This window comes from Aotus nancymaae, unplaced genomic scaffold (genome assembly GCF_030222135.1).
Source record: "Aotus nancymaae isolate 86718 unplaced genomic scaffold, 86718_ANA_hifiasm-v0.15.2.pri h1tg000131l, whole genome shotgun sequence".
Taxonomy (NCBI): Eukaryota; Metazoa; Chordata; class Mammalia; order Primates; family Aotidae; genus Aotus; species Aotus nancymaae.
This window is the reverse complement of record NW_026988546.1, coordinates 8,434,706-8,454,498: the sequence shown is the minus strand read 5'-3', so window position 1 is coordinate 8,454,498 and position 19,793 is coordinate 8,434,706. Positions and strand designations below refer to the sequence as shown.

The 19,793-nt window shown below is 40.0% G+C and overlaps 1 protein-coding gene across 6 annotated transcripts in view; it reads right to left on the bottom strand.

The window, feature by feature from the left end:
- The window catches only part of IL1RL1 (interleukin 1 receptor like 1), a 77,152-nt gene that overhangs the window by 15,812 nt on the left and 41,547 nt on the right, over positions 1-19,793 (bottom strand). For 3 of the 6 annotated variants that reach the window (XM_012471508.2, XM_064371339.1, XM_012471512.2), the window contains exon 1: positions 18,938-19,069. The exons of the other annotated variants lie outside the window; for them this stretch is intronic. The gene's annotated coding sequence lies outside the window, so the exon portion shown is untranslated. Of the gene's footprint in view, positions 1-18,937; positions 19,070-19,793 lie in introns of those variants that run through there. 6 annotated transcript variants of the gene reach the window in all.

The following is a 19,793-nucleotide window of genomic DNA, read 5'->3' as shown; positions in this document are numbered from 1 at the left end:
GCAAAATTTGATTTTAACTATTTGTAGTTGTGATGACCCTATCATGAAGTCAACCTTTTAAATGATGTTTAAAAGTCATCATATCTCAGAAGGATTCAGGAACTGACTTCAAACCAATTTAATAATATAATGTTAATAGCTAAGCTTTCTTTAGAATGTCCTCTATGCCAGACACAGTCTAAGCAATTTACATATATTAATTCTTTCATTCGCACAATCACCCAATGAGGCAGGCACTTTTATTATGATGCCCACTTGACAGACAAGGACACTGAGGCACAGAGAGATTAAGCAACTTGCCCTTGTCACTTTACATGAAGAGGAGAAGTCACAATTTGAACTCAAGAAGGCTGGCTCTAAAGACTAGACTAATCACAGACTCCAACTGCCGCTGCTTGTGGAAGGTCAAGAAAGGAGGTGCTGCAAAAGGGGGAATTCTCAGTACATTTTTTGAGCCAGCATCTTTGCTCCCCACAGTGTCTGGAATCACTCTTGAACCTCTTATCTGTCAGGGGTTTAGTCAGCCTTTGGGTGTGTGCAGCGGCTCTGAGAGGAAGAGATATACAGTCCTTTAACCACTGGGAGGTTGATCCTGAGATGTTTTCTGTAAATTAGAGGAATTAGGTCTGCACATTGTTATTCTTGACCTACTTGTGGAAGTCTGTTTTATCAAGATCTTATTGCAGTTTTGGCATGAGATGACAGCCAGGAGCCAGCGAGTCTGCAACGTTGCCTGCGGTTCCCAAAGGGCTGCATAGGGTTTGTTCAATAAAATAACACAGACTCAGAATTGTTTTACATTTGGTATCCCAAAACATCTTTTTAAAACATGTATTAAGTGTGAGCATTCATTCATTAAACTAGGTCACATGAGCATTGGTTTCTCTGTTTTAAAAATAAGGCTTCAGTCAATTTTAACATCATAATGATGAAATTTTGCAGAGTATTTATTAAAGTCAAACTATTCCTGTAAAATAATTGTCGTTCATTTGATAATTAAGACCTTTCATTCAAAGTGCAATACTGTGTGGTACTTATCATCAACATCACTCAAATTTTAGAGATACAAATAAAAACCAAAGGATAAGACTGGTTAAGTAATTTGACCAAGTTCATCCAGTTGCGGCTGGGATTGAAACCAGACTTTTGAACTTCAAAGCCAAGGTTATTTTTTCCCCTAATGTCAACTAAAAAAGAGAACATCCTCTATACCAGAGATTAGAGTGGTAAAGCTTTTCTTTTTATAATTGGGACTGGGTTGTTAAAATAAGCTAGTCTATAATTTCTTCTTTGAAAAGAACTAAATCACTTTGGCTTCTCACTACTCAGCCACCATCCAACATAACAGAGCAGCAACTTAAGACAAACTGCAAAAAGGCAAGGACTTCTAATAAATGAATAAAGCAAGAGATTTTACACACCCATACATTTCTGCCAACTTAATCAGAAATCTTCCAGTGTCTGCTTGTTTCTCTGGCAAACATCCTTTTGTAGACATCTCAAAACTACGCTCCCTTTTTCAGATCAATCTCATGGAATCCAACCTCATTTAACTGGGTTTTTCTTAATTTTGTTACAGTTTTGAAATCTATATGTGCATATTTACAAACTACTTCTCTGACATATCCACTAAAAAAACAAAAAACGAACAAACAAACCCTTATGTTTTGAGGGTAACAGGTAGCTGCTGGCCTGTGGAGTGTGACACTCAAATACTTTCTAACTTAGAAGGTATCCTTGAAGACTTCCTCATTTGACTTAGTCAGCTATCACACCTAAATGTAAAATGTCAATACCCTAATACACTCCAGAGCTGTTCATGTGTGGCCTGGTCTTACTGTAAACCAGCAGCAAAAGCCAGGAAATTTGGTCACGTTGTCTTGTATGAATTTTAGTGACTCAGGCTCTGATTCAGAAACTCTCAAAATAAGCAAGGGGTGGATTTTTCCCCCTGATTCCATTAGAGGACATCTGGGTGCCATTTTTATTCTTTTTATTTTTTTCTTGATGAAAATGTTTGCAGGACCTGCAGTGCACGGGGCAGAACTGGAATGGCCCTAGGTGGCCTGGCCGGGGCCTCTGGAGAATGTGCTGCCCCCCGCCAGGTCCATTATCTGTGTCACCTTAGGCAAGATGCTTGTCTCTGGGATCCTTCTTGGCCACACTCCAAACTGTAGGCCCACTCAAGTCTCCACTCCTTCCCTCCAAATTCCTTCCTTCTTCACTCAATCCTCCCCTCCAAAAACCAGAAGACCAGTCTGAATGATTATTATTAAAAACTCAAAAAACAGCAGATATTGGCACCGATGTGGAGAAAAGGGAATGCTTATACATTGTTGCTGGGAATGTCAATTAGTTCAATCTCTATGGAAAACAGTACGAAGATTTCTCAATGAACCAAAGATAGAACTACCACTCAACCCAACAATCCCACTACTTCTCTAAGGAAAAAAAAAGTTATATAAAAAAGACACCTCTCCACCTCTACTAGTATGTGCATTGCATCACTCTTCACGATAGCAAAGTCATGGAACCAACTTACATGTCCATCAATGGTTGACTGGATAAAGAAAATGTGGTGCCTATTTCCCACAGATTACTATGTAGCCATAAAGAGTGAGATTATGTCCTTTGCCACATGGATGGAGCTGGAGACCATTATTCTAAGTGAACCAATTACCACATGTTCTCACTTATATGTGGGAGCTAAACAATGGGTACGCATGGACACAAAGATGGAAATAACAGACACTGAGGACTCCAAAAGTGGGGAGGGTAGGAGGTGAGGAATGAAAAATTACATACTGGGTACCATATTCGCTATTTGGGTAAGCCCAATCCCCGCCAGTGTGTAACATACCTGTGTAACAAACAAGTATATGTACCCTAGAATCTAAAATTTAAAAAAAAGAAGAAGAAACCAGCATATATTTAAGGACCAAGTGGAATTAACAAAAGCTTCATGTGCTCAGAACAGAACTTCTGATCTCCTCCAGCTTCCTTGCCTCCTTTGCCCCTAAGAAAAACCAGTGTCTCCCACTTTCTTCTTATCTCAATGATGACAATTCCTTCCTGAATGTTGGCTCAGATCAAGACTCCATTTGTTATTGACTCTTCTCTTCCTCACATATTGCACATGCAATCCATCAGGACAATCTATGTTTTCATCTTCGGAGGGCATCCTACCTGCAACTACATCTCTCCATTGTCATGGCCACCATCCTTGTCCAAGCCATCATGGTCTCTCACTTGGATTTAAATAACTGCTTCTAATTTGCTGTCCCTGTTTCCACTTGTAACCTCTTTAGTCAGTTCCTAAAACAGATACTTTGCAGATTCTGTTAGAACCTAGGTCAAATCAAGGAGGCCTCCAAAGTCTTCCATCTCACCCATAGGAAAAGTCACCACCTGTAGAGCAGCTGGGAAGTCACCCATAATGGAATACCACTGATCACCTCTCTGCCCTCCAACCCCATGTCTTCTTTGCTGTTCCTTGAAGGCACCAGGCAGATGTTCCTTCTGCTTGGACAGCTTCTTCCTGTTACTCACAGAACTAACTTACCTCCTCCAAGTGGGCACTCGGAGTGTACATTCTCAATGAGACTTAGCCTGACTACTCAATTTTCTGTTCTTTTTTTTTTTTTTTGCTTCTCATTTTTTAAAATTGTACTGAAATTTACATAACATAAAATTAACTAATTTAAAGTGCACAATTTAGTGGCATTTAGTACATTCACAATGTGGTACAACCACTACATTTTCGATATAACCCCACACCTATTAACGTGAAGTCCCCATTCTTCCTCTTCTACCACAAACCCATAGTCACCACTACTTTGCTTTCTGTCTCTATAGATTTATCTATTCTGAATATTTCCTATAAATTAAATCATACAATAAGTGCCCTTTGGGACTGCCTTATATAACTTAGCATAATGTTTCCAACTTTTGTTCATATTGCAGATTGGGTCTGTACTTTATTGCTTCTAATGATTGAATAATATTCCACTGTGTGTACATACCACACTTTGTTTATTCATTCATCCCTTGATGGGCATCTGGGTTGCTTCTAGCTATTGACTATTTTGAGCAATGCTGCTGTTGCTGTTCAAGTATTTGTTTGAGTCCCAGATCAGTCAATTTTGAATTGCAATGTCTCCTCTCCCCTTCCCCATCTCCTTAACCAGCTCCAATCTTTTTCTAAGGCATTCATCACTGCCTAACATTCTAGTTGTGCATCATGTTTATTATTTTGTTTTATCCATTGGAATATGAGCTCCAGAGAGCAAGATTATTTTTGTGAGTTTTGTCTATTGATACAGCTCACGTACCTGGAAGAGCACAAAGTAGGTGCTCTGAAATATTTATTTATTATTATTATTATTATTATTATTATTATTATTGTAATTTCTGAGGCAAGGTCTCACTTTGTTGCCCAGGCCAGAATGCGGTGGTGTGATCATGGCTCACTGCAGCCTCCACCTCCCAAGCTCAGGCAATCCTTCCACCTTAGCCTCTAGAGTAGCTGGGACCACATGAGCACATCACCATGCCCAGCTAATTTTTGCATTTTTTGTAGAGACGGGGTTTCACCATGTTGCTCAGGCTGGTATCAAACATCTGGGCTCAAGGGATTCACCCACCTTGAACTCCCAAAGTGCTGGGATTACAGGCCTGAGCCACCGTGCCCAGCCTCAGAAATGTTTATTAAATGAAGCAGTACAAACGACCAGGTGGTGGAATTTAGAATCCGAGAAATAAAGCTTTTGTATCTGGATCTGAACAAGAGTAGTCTATGTTTTACCATGCTCTTACATCTCTACCCCGAACCTCTGCCTTATTCCTTTTCTCTCATGGGAAGATGAGACCTGAGTCACCTTTGGGAGGTCCCACGGGAACTCCTGGGCCAAGAAGAGATGGTGCATAGAGAGCCAGAAGAAGCTCTGTTGACTTCAGTCAAAGGAAAAAGAAATGGGCTGGTGGCCATGTGAAAAACAGCCAGCAGTCTTAACAGTTTGCACATGTGAAATGACTAAATCATCACTAAAATCCCTTGAAGACTAATAGTTTAGGCCATTATATGATTTTTTCATATACTAATCACACAGATTCTTGCTGTGGTCTGCATTTGTCATCCTTTACTTAGTTCATGTACATCTTTTCTCCTGAGGTCAGTGTAACCTTATTATCCCAGCAACAGAATCAGCTTCTAAAGCTTCAATGGAAATCTAAAATATACCTGGAAAATTAAAGTACTGGGAGTACCCAAGACATGGTTAAAGAATAAGAACAAAGTCAGAGACTTACACAACCTGACCTTAAAATTTAACACAAATTTTAAGGTCAATGAAGACTTAATATAAGTCTTCTTTTTCCACCACAAACCCATAGCCACTACCAATATGCTTCTGTTTCTATGGATCTATCCATTTTGAATATTTCCTATAAATGGAATCATACAGTAAGTATGAAAACACCACTGCTTTCATTATTGTAGCTTTAAGACTTAATATAAGACTTATAATAGTGAAAACAGTATGGTGTGGGCATAAAGATAGACATATTGATCAAAGGATCAGAAGAGAGAATCCAGAAGTAGACTCAAGAATCTACAGTCAATTGATGTTTGATCGAAGTGCCAACATAAGTTTATGGTAAAAAAACACTGCCTTCAACACATAATGATGGAAAAATTGACTGCCTATATGAAAAAGATCTACCTCACATTATACACAAAAATAAAATAAAAATGGATTATATTACATAGCAGAAAATCTTAAACTTGAAGTAGGAACATATTTTTTAAATGGATACAAAAATCACTAATCATGAAAGAAAAATAAATCATAGCTTGAACTTCATTAAAATTAGAAACTTCTCTTCTTCAAAGATATCATTAGAATTTGAATAGACTAAGCCACAGAATCAGACAAAATACTCATAATTTGCACATCAGATGAAAGACTTTTATCTATATTTCATAAATAACTGTTACAAGTTCATACGAAAAAGATAAAATAGCCAAATTTTTTAAATGAGGAAAAGATTGAACTGATATTTCACAAAAGCAAATACATCAATGTCGAATAAGTACAGGACAAATGTGCAAAAAGTTACTAGTTATTAGAGAAATGTAAACAAAATCACAATGAGATTCTATTTCATTGCTAGTAAAAAGACTGACAATATCAAATTTTGGCAAGGATGTGGTATACCTAGAACTCTTATGCATCACTGATCGGAGTGTGAAATTATACGATGACTTTGGAATATAGTTGGGCAGTTTCTAATTGTACACTTGTGTTACGCTCCAGAAATTCTTCTCCCGGGGATTTAAATAAAAACTTATGCACACAAAAAGACTTGTACACAAATGTTCATAGCAGTTCTATTCATATAGCCAAATACTGGAAACAATACCAATGACCATCAGCACATATATGGCTGAACTATTCTATATTCACACAATAAAGCACTACTCAGCAAAAAAATAGAAAAGAACTACTGATTCACAAAATATAAATGAATCTTAGCAACATACTGAATGAAAGAAGAAAGTTTTAAAAGAATGCATGCTATATGGTCCCATTTGTATAATGTTCCCAAACTGCAAGGCCAGTGAGTGGGTACCTAGAACGGAAGATGAAGGGTGGCAATTACCTATAAAGGAGTTTGAGAAAGATGTGTGGAATCTGTCGATTGAGATGATGGTTTCAGAGGTGCTATGTTTGGATATTTATACCCTCCCCACCTCATGTTGAAATTTGATCCCCAATATTGAAAATGGGGCTTAAGGGGGAGTGTTTGGGTCATGGGATGGATCCCTCATGAATAGATTAATGCCCTCCCTCAATCCCCTCCCTTGGGGGTGAGTGAGTTCTCACTCTATTAATTCCAGTGGGAGCTTGTTGTTAAAAATAATTTGGCACTCCCCCACCCCTTGCTTCTTCTGGCTCACATGATCTCTGCACACACCAGCTCCCCTTCATCTTCCTCCAGAATTGGAAGCAGCTTGAGGCCCTCACCAGATGCAGATGCCCAGTCTTGAACTTTGCAGCCATTAAAATCATGAGCCAAATAAACTTTTTCTTAATAAATTACCCAACCTCAGGTATTACTTTATAACAGTACAAAACAAACTAAGACAATAGGGTATACATGTATCAAAACTTATTGAACTTTACATTTAAAAATGTGTGTATTTTAGTGTATATAAATTATATATCAATAAGATAATGAATAAAACACAAGAAAAAAAGTTAAAGAACATCTACTATATGACTCAATAACTCCCCCCTTATAATTCACCCAAGATAATTTAAAAACATATCCACAAAATACTTGTAAAAGAATGTTCATAAATGCCATATTCATAATACCAAAAATTAAAATTAATCCAAACGTCTAGCAACAGGAGAATAGATCTTTATTTTTTGAATTTAAACTACTAGGCGATGCAAAGGAAGGAAATACTGATATAACCACAGGATGACTCTCAAAAACGGCATGTTCTACAACTCTGAGTTTGTTTTGAAACAAAAAAATAAATAATTAAAGCCTTACTCCCGAAAAATTATGCTAAGCAAAAGAAACTAAACACAGAAGGCTATATATTACATATCACATGTCTAGGAAGCCCAATAATAGGCAAATTTTAATCAATCAATCATGCTGGAAACCAGAGAATATGTGGAAATTTAATTGGAAAGGAGTGAGGGCAACTCTCTGGGAAGAAGAAATGCTTTCTGTGCTGTTGGGATGGTGATTACATGGTGGTTATGACTCCTGAATCTCATTCAAAACATGTAATACTGATGTTTTAATTGAATATTAGTTGTTTCTCAGCAAGTAAAGTAAAAGAAAAGAGTAGAAAACCATGTTTTCCCATTATGTAGTAGAAAGAGCTCTGTATTGAAGTCGGGAGACCCAGATTCATTTCTAGGATCTGTCACACCACGATTAAATCTCCACTGGAGGTCTTGCCAATATTTTATCATCAAGCTCCTCATAAACCATCTGTAGAGGAAATGGATCCTTTTCAAAAATTATTCATAGAACAAGTTGTCCTGCGAAGAATTCTGGTTTCTATCATTTCTCCCTCAAAACTTTTAGATAAGTGTCCCATCTGAATTCATTTCCATTTTTCCATGTCAGATTAAGGGCAATTGGACAGTCAACACAAAAGCACGGAGAACAGCCAGAAAGACAGCACTGCAATGTGAGCAGCTGAAGGCCTGAAGAGCAAAGACTGAGGTTTTCCAGAGAAGAAGGAATTCTGCCTCAAGACTGCAACACAGAAATCCTGCCTGAAATTCCAACTGGCTGCCCTGTGGAATTCAGAATCAAGACTGCAACACCAACTCCTAACTGAATTTCCAGTCTGCCAGCCTGCCACATAGAGTTAGATTGCCAAGCCCCACAATCTCATGAGTGAGCTTCTTAAAATAGATAGATAGATTATAGATAGTGTAAGGTTTGTTCTTGGGTTCTTGCCGAGTTTAAAAGGAAGAAACTGAGGCCAACACAAGAAGATCCAATATGAAGGGTTTATTCAGGCTCCCGGGCGAGGTTCTGCAGTCCGACAGAAGGGGCCGGAGAAGTCGCACAGACTCCTCTCAGACGTGGGGTTTTATAGGGAGTGAAGGAGCTCAATTGGTTGTGGGAGAGCAGGACTACTATTGGGTAAGGTTACAAGCCTTTGTTTGCATACAGGACTTGGCTGCTATTAGTTAGAATTACTCAGTTGCTATTGGCTAGAAAGACTTGGCTGCTATTGACTAGAATCACAAGACCCAGCTTGCATACTAGGTTCTTTAAGGGAAGGCCAGGCTGTGCAAGAAGGGGAGAAGGGAACATGCCCAAGCATGTCCAAGCTTTCGGAAAAAAGAGGGGGGTGGGGTGTGCGTCCGAGCTCCCAGCGATGCAACTGGCCTTACAGATAGATTAGATAGATACATAGCTACATAGATAATCTCCTACTAGTTCTGTTTCTCTGGAGAACTCTAAGATAGCACATATCAATGATAAGACTAATCAGACTAGAGTTGTTTGACTCCAGAGTGTTTTGAATGTAACTGTGGTGAACCACACAATAATTTTTTACCTTGGCCACTTAAGAATGATTGCGTTTTCTTCTTAATCCCCATAGTCTCAAATTTGCCATGTATTGCAGATATTTCTGTGAAACAGTTTCACTTGTGTTTTCTGCAATTTCCTTTTCTTGGAAGATGCAAAGAGGGGTGGATTTATGATTCCTTGATGATTTAGACTGGTTTGAGAAAGAGAGATTGGTTCATCCATCACCAGTGTGCTCCCTCCAGTACATTCATGTTTGCATCCTTAAATGTAGATGCATCAAGTAGTTATTCTGATCAGAAAATATCAGGAGGGATGGGGGCAGTTGCTATAGACTCATCAGTGGTAAGGATGTCAGTGTTCTAACATCTAACATGACTGTACATTCCAACACTGCATCAAATGGGCTTAGAAAAGCAAAATACAGAACCCAGACAACCAGCGAGGGCTGCTCTGTTCGTGCCAATCACTGTTTCAGATACTGGGAATACAGCAACAAACCACAAAGAACAAAAGAAAACAAAAAACACCTGCCCTTGTGGAATTTATGTCCACAAGGAGAAGGACAATAAGTAACATAAAGAAATAAAAAATAGTTATAAAAGATTTTAGAGTGTTATACACTTAAGAAAAAAAATAAAGCAGGAGAGAGAACTCAGGGGAGTTGGAGGAGAGCAATTTTAGGCCAGATGACCTAGGAAGGCCAACTAGGAAGGAGACATTTAATAAACAGCCAAGGTAGAAGGGGCAGGCAGCATGAAAGCCCAGCCATGGAGGCACGCCCCATGTGTCTGAGGGCCAGCAGGGAGGCCACATGGCCCAAAAGGCATGAGGAACTCCACAGCAGTGAGAGATGGTTGGAGAGGGATAGAGACCAGATTGCTAGTGAGTTGTCCTGAGCAAACTGGCTTTTATTCAATGTGAGATGAAGACCACTAAAGTGCTTCAAGCCAAGGGTGACGTGACCTCTAACTTACATAGGCTTTAAACACTCTGAATGTGAAAATATTCTTTTTTTTTTGAGATGGAGTTTCACTCTTGCTGCCCAGGCTGGAGCGCAATGGCATGATCTCAGCTCACTGAAACCTCCACCTTCCAGGTTCAAGCAATTCTCCTGCCTCAGCCCCCCAAGTAGCTGGAATTACAGGCATGTGCCACCATGCCCAGCTAATTTTTTGTATTTCTAATAGAGATGAGGTTTCACCATGTTGGCCAGGCTGGTTTCGAACTCCTGATCTCAGGTGATCCATCCCACTTGGCCTCCAAAATTGCTGGGATTACTGGTGTAAGCCACCTCACCCAGTCAAAAATACTCTTAAGAATGGCAGGGGATAAGACATCCCAGTGAGACAGAGACCGTGGCTAGGACCAGAGTGGGGAAGTGCGGGTCGTGAGATGTGGTTGGGATGCAGACGTATTTTGAGGGTAGAGTTAGCAGGACTTCTTGATGGACAGGACAGGAGAGCAATCAAAAGAGAACTTTGAGGTTTAGGGCCCTGAGTAACTGGTCAAATAGGGTTACTAGTTACTGAATGAGGAAATGGCTGGTGGAACGGGTTTTAGAGTAGAACTACACTAGTTTTGGACATATTCAGCTTGATACCTCATTAGACATAAAACTGGAGTTGTGAACTCATTGGTAGGATGGATATTTGCTTCTGAAATTCAAAAGGCATATTGGACTACAGATATAATTTTGGGATATGTCAGTATATACATGAAATTAAAACCCATGAGACTAGAGATCTTCAAAAGAGTGGAAGTAGCTAGACCATGAGGGCATGATAGAGCAACTTCTGATTTTCACTGTAAAACATCCCAGAGAATAGGTATTTGTCCTTCCCTGAAGGATGGATTTGGATCTCTGCATACAACACTGCAAAAGTGGTGGGTATCTGTCATGAAGTGACCCTGATTTCTGACCCAGGCCAGCTGCACTGTCCCCACCACCTTAAAAATGACACTGGAGTAAACACACACCAAAGCTGTGCAATAAGGCATTGTATAGGCAACAGTTTTTTGCTTTTTTTCCCCACCATGGGGTAAAGGAAAATAATGTAATACAAAACCTAACCCACTGACATTAAGATATTTTTGTTTTGAAGATCTTCTTACAGTTTATTAAAAGGTAACAGAAAGAGAATAAAGAACAAAGCAAAAGAAAGGGCCAGGCATGATGGTTCATGCCATATTCCCGGCACTTTGAGAGGCTGAAGTGGGAGGTCTGCTATAGCCCAGGAGTTCAAGACTAGCCTGGGCAACAAAGTGAGACCCCATCTCTACAAAAAATTTAAAATTTAGTCTGGCATGGTGGTACATGCCTGTGGTCCCAGCTACTTGGGAGGCTGAGGCAGGAGGATTTCTTGAGCCTGTGAAGTTGAGGCTGCAATGAGCCATGATCATGTCACTGCACTCCAGCCTAGATGACGGAGTGAGATCTTGTCTCAAAAAATAAAAAATAATAAAAAAAGGAAGGAAGGAGGGAAGGAGGGAAGAGGAGGGGAAAGGAAGGAAAAGGAAGTGAAAGGTAAGGGAAAGGACGGTAAGGGAAGGGAAGGTGAGGGAAGGCGAGGGGAAGGGAGGGGAAGGGAGGGGAAGGGAGGGGAAGGGAGGGGAAGGGAGGGGAAGGGAGGGGAAGGGAGGGGAAGGGAGGGGAAGGGAGGGGAAGGGAGGGGAAGGGAGGGGAAGGGAGGGGAGAGGAGGGGAGGGAGATAAAAAAGATACTGAGGATAGGCAGAAATCCTGTAAGTACCTAGCATACTAGCTTACTCTGAGAGGGTGGTTAATAAATATTTGGTGATTGTTTGAAGAACACATCCCATAAATCCACACCTACATGTACATTTTATCCCCTCATCAAATGTATTCAAGTGTGAAGGCTAATATTTGCTTTCATTTTGTTGCACCTCCCTTTCCTTTCTTTTTCTCTTCTGTGACTGAGTTGTGTAACAATTATTCTCACTGACGATGTTTGTACCTAAAAAAATTGTTCTATCAAAACAAGAGTTGAATCATAACTAGCAGAGGCAGTGGGGTATCCATCACTAGCAAAGGGGAGAGAGACATATTTGTGATTATATAGCATCTGTGTTTTCAAAATGTTCTATGGACAGTCGCTTCAGGAAATTTTAATTGACTCCTTTTAAAAAAAGTGTAAGAAATGTACAGCCAAACACACTGCAATAAATTCTATTCCCAAAGGAACTTTGAAACTTTTTAATAAGCAGATACTTCTAACCACCAGGAAGATATAGCCTGCTGAGTTTTCTGAGCTGATTTACTTATTGTTTAACTCTTTTATCTTAGAACCTCTTTTTTCTTTTTCTTGTTTTTCTTCGTTTTGTTTTGTGTGTGTGTGTGTTTGTTTTGCAATAACGTTATAGAATTTGAATCTACTTTGGAAACATTGCATGACTTGTTTCTTTAAATTTTAATTTTGTTAATAATTAGTTTACGTTATGATTTTTTAATGCGGTTGTTGATATCACCAATTACCACCATGTTGCTTAGGAATCCTCAGTCCTGCATCTTCCCCTTACCTTGAACTATAAGCAGCCTTTGTCAAAGTGGAGCAATTTCTCCAGCATCTTTCTTCAAAACCCACAGACTACTGCTTCGCCTGTCCTCTTCTCCCCACCACCCGAAGTTTCAGTCCTTGAAATACTTTTCTTCTCTGTCCACCCTCACTCCCACATGATGTCACCCAGTTAACTGGTTTGAAACACCATCTCTATGCTGACTGCACTCTTGCGGTTATACCTGCCATCCACACGTTTTCCCTGACCTTCAGGTTCACATATCCACCTGCTGACTGAACACTTTCACTTATCTATATTCCAGACATCACAAAATTAACCTGTCAAGGATTAATCCCTGTTCTTCCTCCCAAAATCTGCTCCTTCAACCATCCTTCCTATCTTGGTTGACGACAACTTCATCTTTTTTCAGCTGTACAGATCAAAATCCTTGGAGGCAACCTTATACCTCTCTTTCTCCAGCACATCACTCTCAATACACCAGTAAATCCCAGTGAACCTACTTTCCAAATATAGTCAGAACTCAGCCATGTGACCACTTCTTGGCCCTCTGTGCTGATCCAAGCCACTACCAACTCTTGCCCGGATTATTGCACTAACCTTTGCACTCGACTTTTTGGTCCTTCCCTTGTCCCCTATAATTGATTTTCAAAGCGGAAGCCAGAGTGATCCTTTCAAATTACTCCTCTCCTCAAACTTCGGCTTTACCCAACAAAAACAAAATTGCTTGCAATGGATAAGAAGATCCTCTGGGGTCTGGCACCCACCACCTCTCTGTTTTACATCCTGCTACACCCCGAAACTTAACTCCACAACACGTGTACTTCTGTCCTTCATGTTGCTTGACCTCCTGAGCCTGCCCGCACAGCAGGGTGTTATGCCAGCTGTTTCCCTCTCTTGGATTTTCTTTCCAGGTGTCTGTGTGACTCACTCCCTCACCTCCTTCTAGTCCTGCTGCTTTCTTAATGAGGTCTATCCTCCTCACCCTTTGAGTGACTAACACTGTACTCCCAATATTCCTAACGCTGCTTGATTTTTTTTCCTCCATGGCATTTATAACTTACAGCATACTGAATACTTGACTTAAACATCATGTATGTTTTCTGTTTTGTTCATTTATGTCTCCCCTAGGAGATCCTCAATAAATACATGTTGAATTTTAAAATATGTATGGCCTGTGGTTAAGTTTATATGAGGATTGAGTTTCTCTCCAAATGTATGTTTACTGAAATCAAATCCTTTTTTATTTTTATAAATAGACATGATAAATTTATTAAAATAAGTTAAAAATCTATGAAGTAATTTACATACTGAGTTTGTTCTCATTTTATATAAAAAGAAAACAAATCACAAAATTGTATTTACTCATCAACTAACACTTTGTAAAGCTATACGTAGGAGAAAGTCTAATAAGAAACATAGAACATTAATTGGGTTTGTTATATTAAGGGAGTGAGTTTATAAATTATATTTTTTATTATTCTTAAACTATAATAGTGTAATATTGTTTGAATAATTACAGTGCATTTTAAAATATATTTTGCTGAAACATTTTAATTTTAAAGAAATTGCTCTGATTTTAAAATACTGCCCTTATAAGCAGGTAAGTGTACATCAAAACATCATTCAATGGGAAATAATAAAAGAAGACATGTAAATAATACAAGTACTGAGAGAGTTGTACAATTTCAGAATGCTTTGAATCAATCAAATTTCTAAGCTGATCCATCATTATACAGGAAGTTTGACACTCAATCAAAGCCAACCTTTCCAATTACAAAGAATTCTTCTTTGGAATTTTGGTTTCTAGGGATTTTTGGAATATATCATTTTGTCTTTTAAATAGTCTGTATCTACTACCAATAAATGGTAGCTGGGTATCCATATCATATAACAGAAGGGAAATGAAATTGTACAAATTTTTAGGTAATTCTAGGTAATTTTTACATAATTTTAGATAGATCTTCATGTAATTATGAAATACGTTTGGTTGAAAATAGGCTGTATTGGATGATTTGATTGCTTTCTTTTTATAAAAATTAAACTCCCAGCTCTCTTCCAAGCTGCTGCAAGATGAATGCTCCTTTCCTTATCTACCTTGTTCTCCCCTTCTCTGAAGAAGGAAATTCTACCACAGGACTCAGGAACCTGAGTAGCTCTGTAACTCATTTCAGATCCTTGGTCATTCTAGATTTTCTCAGGTTTACCAAGGGGATATCTATGCCCACCAGATTACATAAAAAGTATGAGATGAGGTTTGGGAAATAGGATAAAGATTTATAAACTGGAATTCGGAATGCTGTTTATGAAAGTTTTAGGGTAAATGAGCATATCTCAGCTCAGGAACAGACAAGTCTTAGCAGGACTCCTCCTATCAAACAAATCTTATTTTCATTTTCTTCCCTTTAGTCTGTGCTCAGGACTCAATTAACTAACTGCAGAAACATGCCAAAGACAATCAAATTCTTTTTTGTGTGAACAGATTTAAGAATGCTTTCATCATGATGGTGGAACTAGAAATCAGAAGTGGCTGAATTAGCTCTGGTCTGACCCAGCAGCTGGAGGCACAAAGCATCACCGGCATATCGAGACAAGGGGAGGATGAAAGTGGCAACAAACAGCCTGAAGACAGAGAAAATGGAAAAACCAAAAGGAGCCATGTTTACGTTAGACCTCTAATTTCCTGAAAACACTCTTAATGAAAGCAGGAGCCAAATTCACTTTAAGTAATTCATTTCGTTGCTATGATTGAGGAATGTGTTAGTTTCAAAAACCTTAATGTAGATTATATTTTGAAAAAGCTATTCACTTTGCATGGGGGCTAGTTTTCTAGAGAATTCCTCCAATGTGTGATTTTTCTGGTGTCCTGAGAGTTGGTGTGTACGTTTGTGATGATCTGCCACAGGCCTGTCAGGGAGCACAAAGCAGCTCAGATTTCCAGAAACCACTACTTAAGAAAAAAAGTTAAATGAAAATAAAGCGATTTTGAACATTACAACCCCAAATCTAATAAGGTTTGGCTCAAGAAGAGAAAAATGGTGAGAGAATTCCTCACTAAAGTCTTGGTCTTTACCCATCAGCTCACCGTTCCTAAAGAACGAAATCCAAGAAAACTTGTCCTGAACATGGGCATCAAGAGACTCTGACTTTCCTTATAGTTTGAGGTCTCTGCTCAGATAGTGGATCAAAGACATTCAGGTATAGTGTGGGGTTCTTTCAGCCAAGCTTGCAGAAAATGGTAGATGTTCTTTTCTGATTATAAGGCCCCAGGGTGAATAGGACTTAACAGAAATGCTGACTGGTCCTGTGGGTGGGCAGAGAGAGTGTGGACTGGGGAGGGTGACCAGCAACCCCAGGGGCATCCACATTCCTTTTTCCCACAGCATACACCCCCAGTCAGGGAGCCTCAGCTGGGCTGCAGTGGGTCTGAGAGGGCAGAGGCTCAGTAACTCGGCCTTCAGACACTCCAGCACAGTTTGACTGCACCCCCTGAGAAGAAGGCGTAGGAAGCATGGAATCCTAAGTAGGGGAAAAAAGTCAGACTGGTCAGACTGGCAGTACCAGGGGAAAGCAAAAAGAGGAAGCAGATAAACTGTAAGTCTGCCTTTCTGCATGGCCCGGGACACATAGCCGTTATGAGCAAATAACTCACAATCTTCCTGCACCCAACTATCTCCAGACACCTGCAAGTTAGCTCCCTACAACCTCGGCATTATCAATACTACACATAGCACCCTGGAACCCAGGAATTATCCTATAAAGACCCAGCAAGCCTTTGTTTTTTTGTAATCAGCTCCTCTGGCTGTGCTGCCTGTTGCAACCTTGTAATGTATTTTCATACTTTCTCTAATAAATCTGCCTTTCTTTATCTACAACTGTCTTAGTAAATTCTTTACCTGTGTACCACCAGCTCAGATAGTTGTCACTCACCTGTGACAGGGAAGTCTTGGTTCCAATCATAGAATTGGCTCAAAATTGGTCCCTGATATCCTCACTTAAGTCATATTTAACCAAATTGTCACAAGACAAAAGCAGTTTTAGATAGGATTTTCGGTTTTTGAAATTCAAGACTACCCACCCATCTGATAAGTTATCAAGCCTTCTCTAAATCTTAGCTACATCTTGGTGGACACCATCTTTATTGGGTGTTTTTCCATCAGCACAGCAACCCCTTCTACCCAGGCCTGAGTCATACCCGATACCAGAGCCAATCTCACAGACTCAGCTCAGCCACACACATGCCCCTGTTTAGTCTTACTATAGGGAGCCCGGGGCCTTCACCGGAACTGGTTGAACATACAGAATCGGAGTTAGCAAAGACTTGGTTTCATACCTACTTCACAGCATTATCATAAGAATGGCAGGATATAGTGTGTGGAAAGTGCTTGGCTCAGAGTATGGCACGTAGCAGTCTCAGTGTTGATTGCTGCTGCTGCTGCTACGTTATTCCAAGTTTGCTAAGGACAAATACATCCCAGACAAGTTGGAGCCATCTTACCCTTAGCCCACAAATATTTTAAAGATGTCTCTGTCATCACCCCATTTCTCCATTATCCTCTGTATCTGAGCCCAGGCCTCAGCCCCTATTCAGAATCCAGACAACATGCCTAGCCCTTTCCTTTGTCTTTCTTAGAACTGGAGTCTTGGTTGCTGTTAGATTTTTGTTCTAGGACCAGAGGGATCTTTTCCCACCAACCTGTAGTAGGACCCTACTGCACATGAATGCACACGTGTGTGCACACGTGCACGCACACACACACACACACACTCCCACAATGTTAGCATCATCACTGTTGGAAGACTCCTGCATTATATCCCACCCACCAGACTGCATTTGCCCTTGGACATGGATGTCACCCTGGCTCAGAGTCATCACCCAAATCCTTGGGGGGCTCTCCTTTGCAGTTGTATGCCTCTGCACTCCCAGAAAACCAGGAAGTATGGAGGGGTGGGCAGAGAACTATAAACCCCTTTGTGATTATAGGACAAATATTTTCAAGTACATAGATGAAGAGTTCTCCTAGAGGAAAAACAGGTATCTGAAAACCAAAGATATACTTAAACTATGGGACCACATCTCCAAACACAGAGGCATCCAAGTAGAAAAGTAACTTGGAACCAACCTCCTCACCTAAACAATGCATTGAAGAACAGAGAGAACCCCAAGTCCTGCTGGGGTTCAAATCAACAGTCACAGCAGCATGTCTACAGGGCACAGAGACAAAAGTTCCCAGGACAGGGAAGGAACAAAATAAGGACAATGATGAGGTCTGACATTAAGTGTTGACTGCTGGCTGAGTACTGCCCTAAATACTTACACCTATTTAATCTTCAGAAACTACCCTCTGAACATGATGTTAGTACTAACATGCTGGTGACCTCTTTATAAGCAAGGAACCCAAGAATTGAAGAAGTAAATGAGTTGCCTAATGTCATGCAACACATAAGTGTAAGAGCAGGGATTAAATGCAGATCTGCATTAGTTCAGAGCTTTCTGTCTCCAACGTTATGCATGGAGTAACCAAAATGAGATAGTCATGTCTAATGGTATTTAGGAACGATGGTACGCGAAGAGTTTGGCCTCAGAATCTGGTAGGAGAACTGCTATAGCGAGACAGAAACACGCCTCCCATTTCCTTATGCGTGGAAGAAATTATAAGGAAAAACTGACATTCGGTGGATAAGGCTTTGGGACCAGTTCTGCCATGTTTACCTCTGCACCCTCTGTCGAGTAGCCTTCAGAGAGAGGGAGAATGGAGCCACCAAGCAGAGGATGAAAGCAGGCACCCACAACAAACTTGAACTTAAATCAGTCTTATTCACTCCCCACCCCTCGGGAAACACTGGCCTTCACTCAGGAGGGCTTTCTCATATCCTCATATCCACCCCCATCATGCTCCTTCTTTATTTTCTTCTTGTAGATGGGTTCGACCCTGCTTCCTCACCCCTTTTGGCCAGTAGCTTCTTGCTTCATTAGTTTTTTTTTTTTTCTTTGTCTCAATCTGAGTAGATTCCACTGCCGGATTTTAGTGGATGTTAGAAAGAATAACTCTGGATTATGAGCATTCTATGTGCACACTGCAAAGCCCCCATCCTTTCTTATCCTCAACCAGGTCTTTTCCAACACATGAGACCAAAGTTACATATTACACAAACAAGATTTCAAAGGATTTCATCAATCTGTAACTTGATTCTCCCATATGTAGTATTACCTTTCTCACAAGCAAAATTGATAATAATGACTATTATTAACCTAAATTTTCATATGAAAATTTTATTCCTTTTGAGATAAAAGCATTTTTGAAAAACACCCCAAAGGCACTTACCCTCAGTGGGTTGTACTTGAGTTCTTTCTTTCTCAACTTCCTAGGAACAGTTTAATAACTCGAGAAGCCAATTTCTCTAACAGCTTTATAGCTTTACTAAATACAGCAGCCACTCTCTCTTTAAAAACCTCCCACTTTCTTTATCAGTTAAGGAACAGGAATCAGGTTACTGATAAGCTGAACCTGATGAACCCACTGTTAACAAATGTTAACTGCAGTTTTCACCACATTCTCCTCTATTTGAAAGATCATTGATGCAGTTCTATTTCCGATTTTCACCTTATCGCTATAGATGGTTACATTCTGTCTTAACCATATTTTCCCTTCCTCATGAGTTACTTTCTCAGCAAAACCTCCCCAATTCCATGTAGGTGGCAGATCACTCACTTCCCTTAAAGCAAGTTGGTAGTTTAACTTCCCTAGAGTCACGTTTCTAAGAACAACAGTGCCCATTTCTGCAGCAAGTTGCTTATTTGTGTTTGTTGTTGTTGTTGTATTTGAGACAGAGTCTTGCTGTGTGGCCCAGCTGGAATGCAGTGACACAATATCGACTCAGTCTGCAGCAAGTTTTATAGCTGATGTCTCGTTGTCAATGTTTCTGAAAACTTTGACACATCTTGTGTGCTTAAGTGTACACCAGGCTGTGTGTGCCGTAATTCAGCACATGCTATCCCATGCAATCCTCAGAGGCTGACAGGAGCCTCAGAGAGGTGAATTTCCTTACCCAAGGTAGCAGCCTATACAAAGGAAAGCCAGAATCCAAAGTGTCTATACCTGGGCTTTTTCCACATGCCCCAGATGGCCGAACTCAGGTGATTGTAATAGAGATCTATGGACATGTGCTGCAATTAATTAG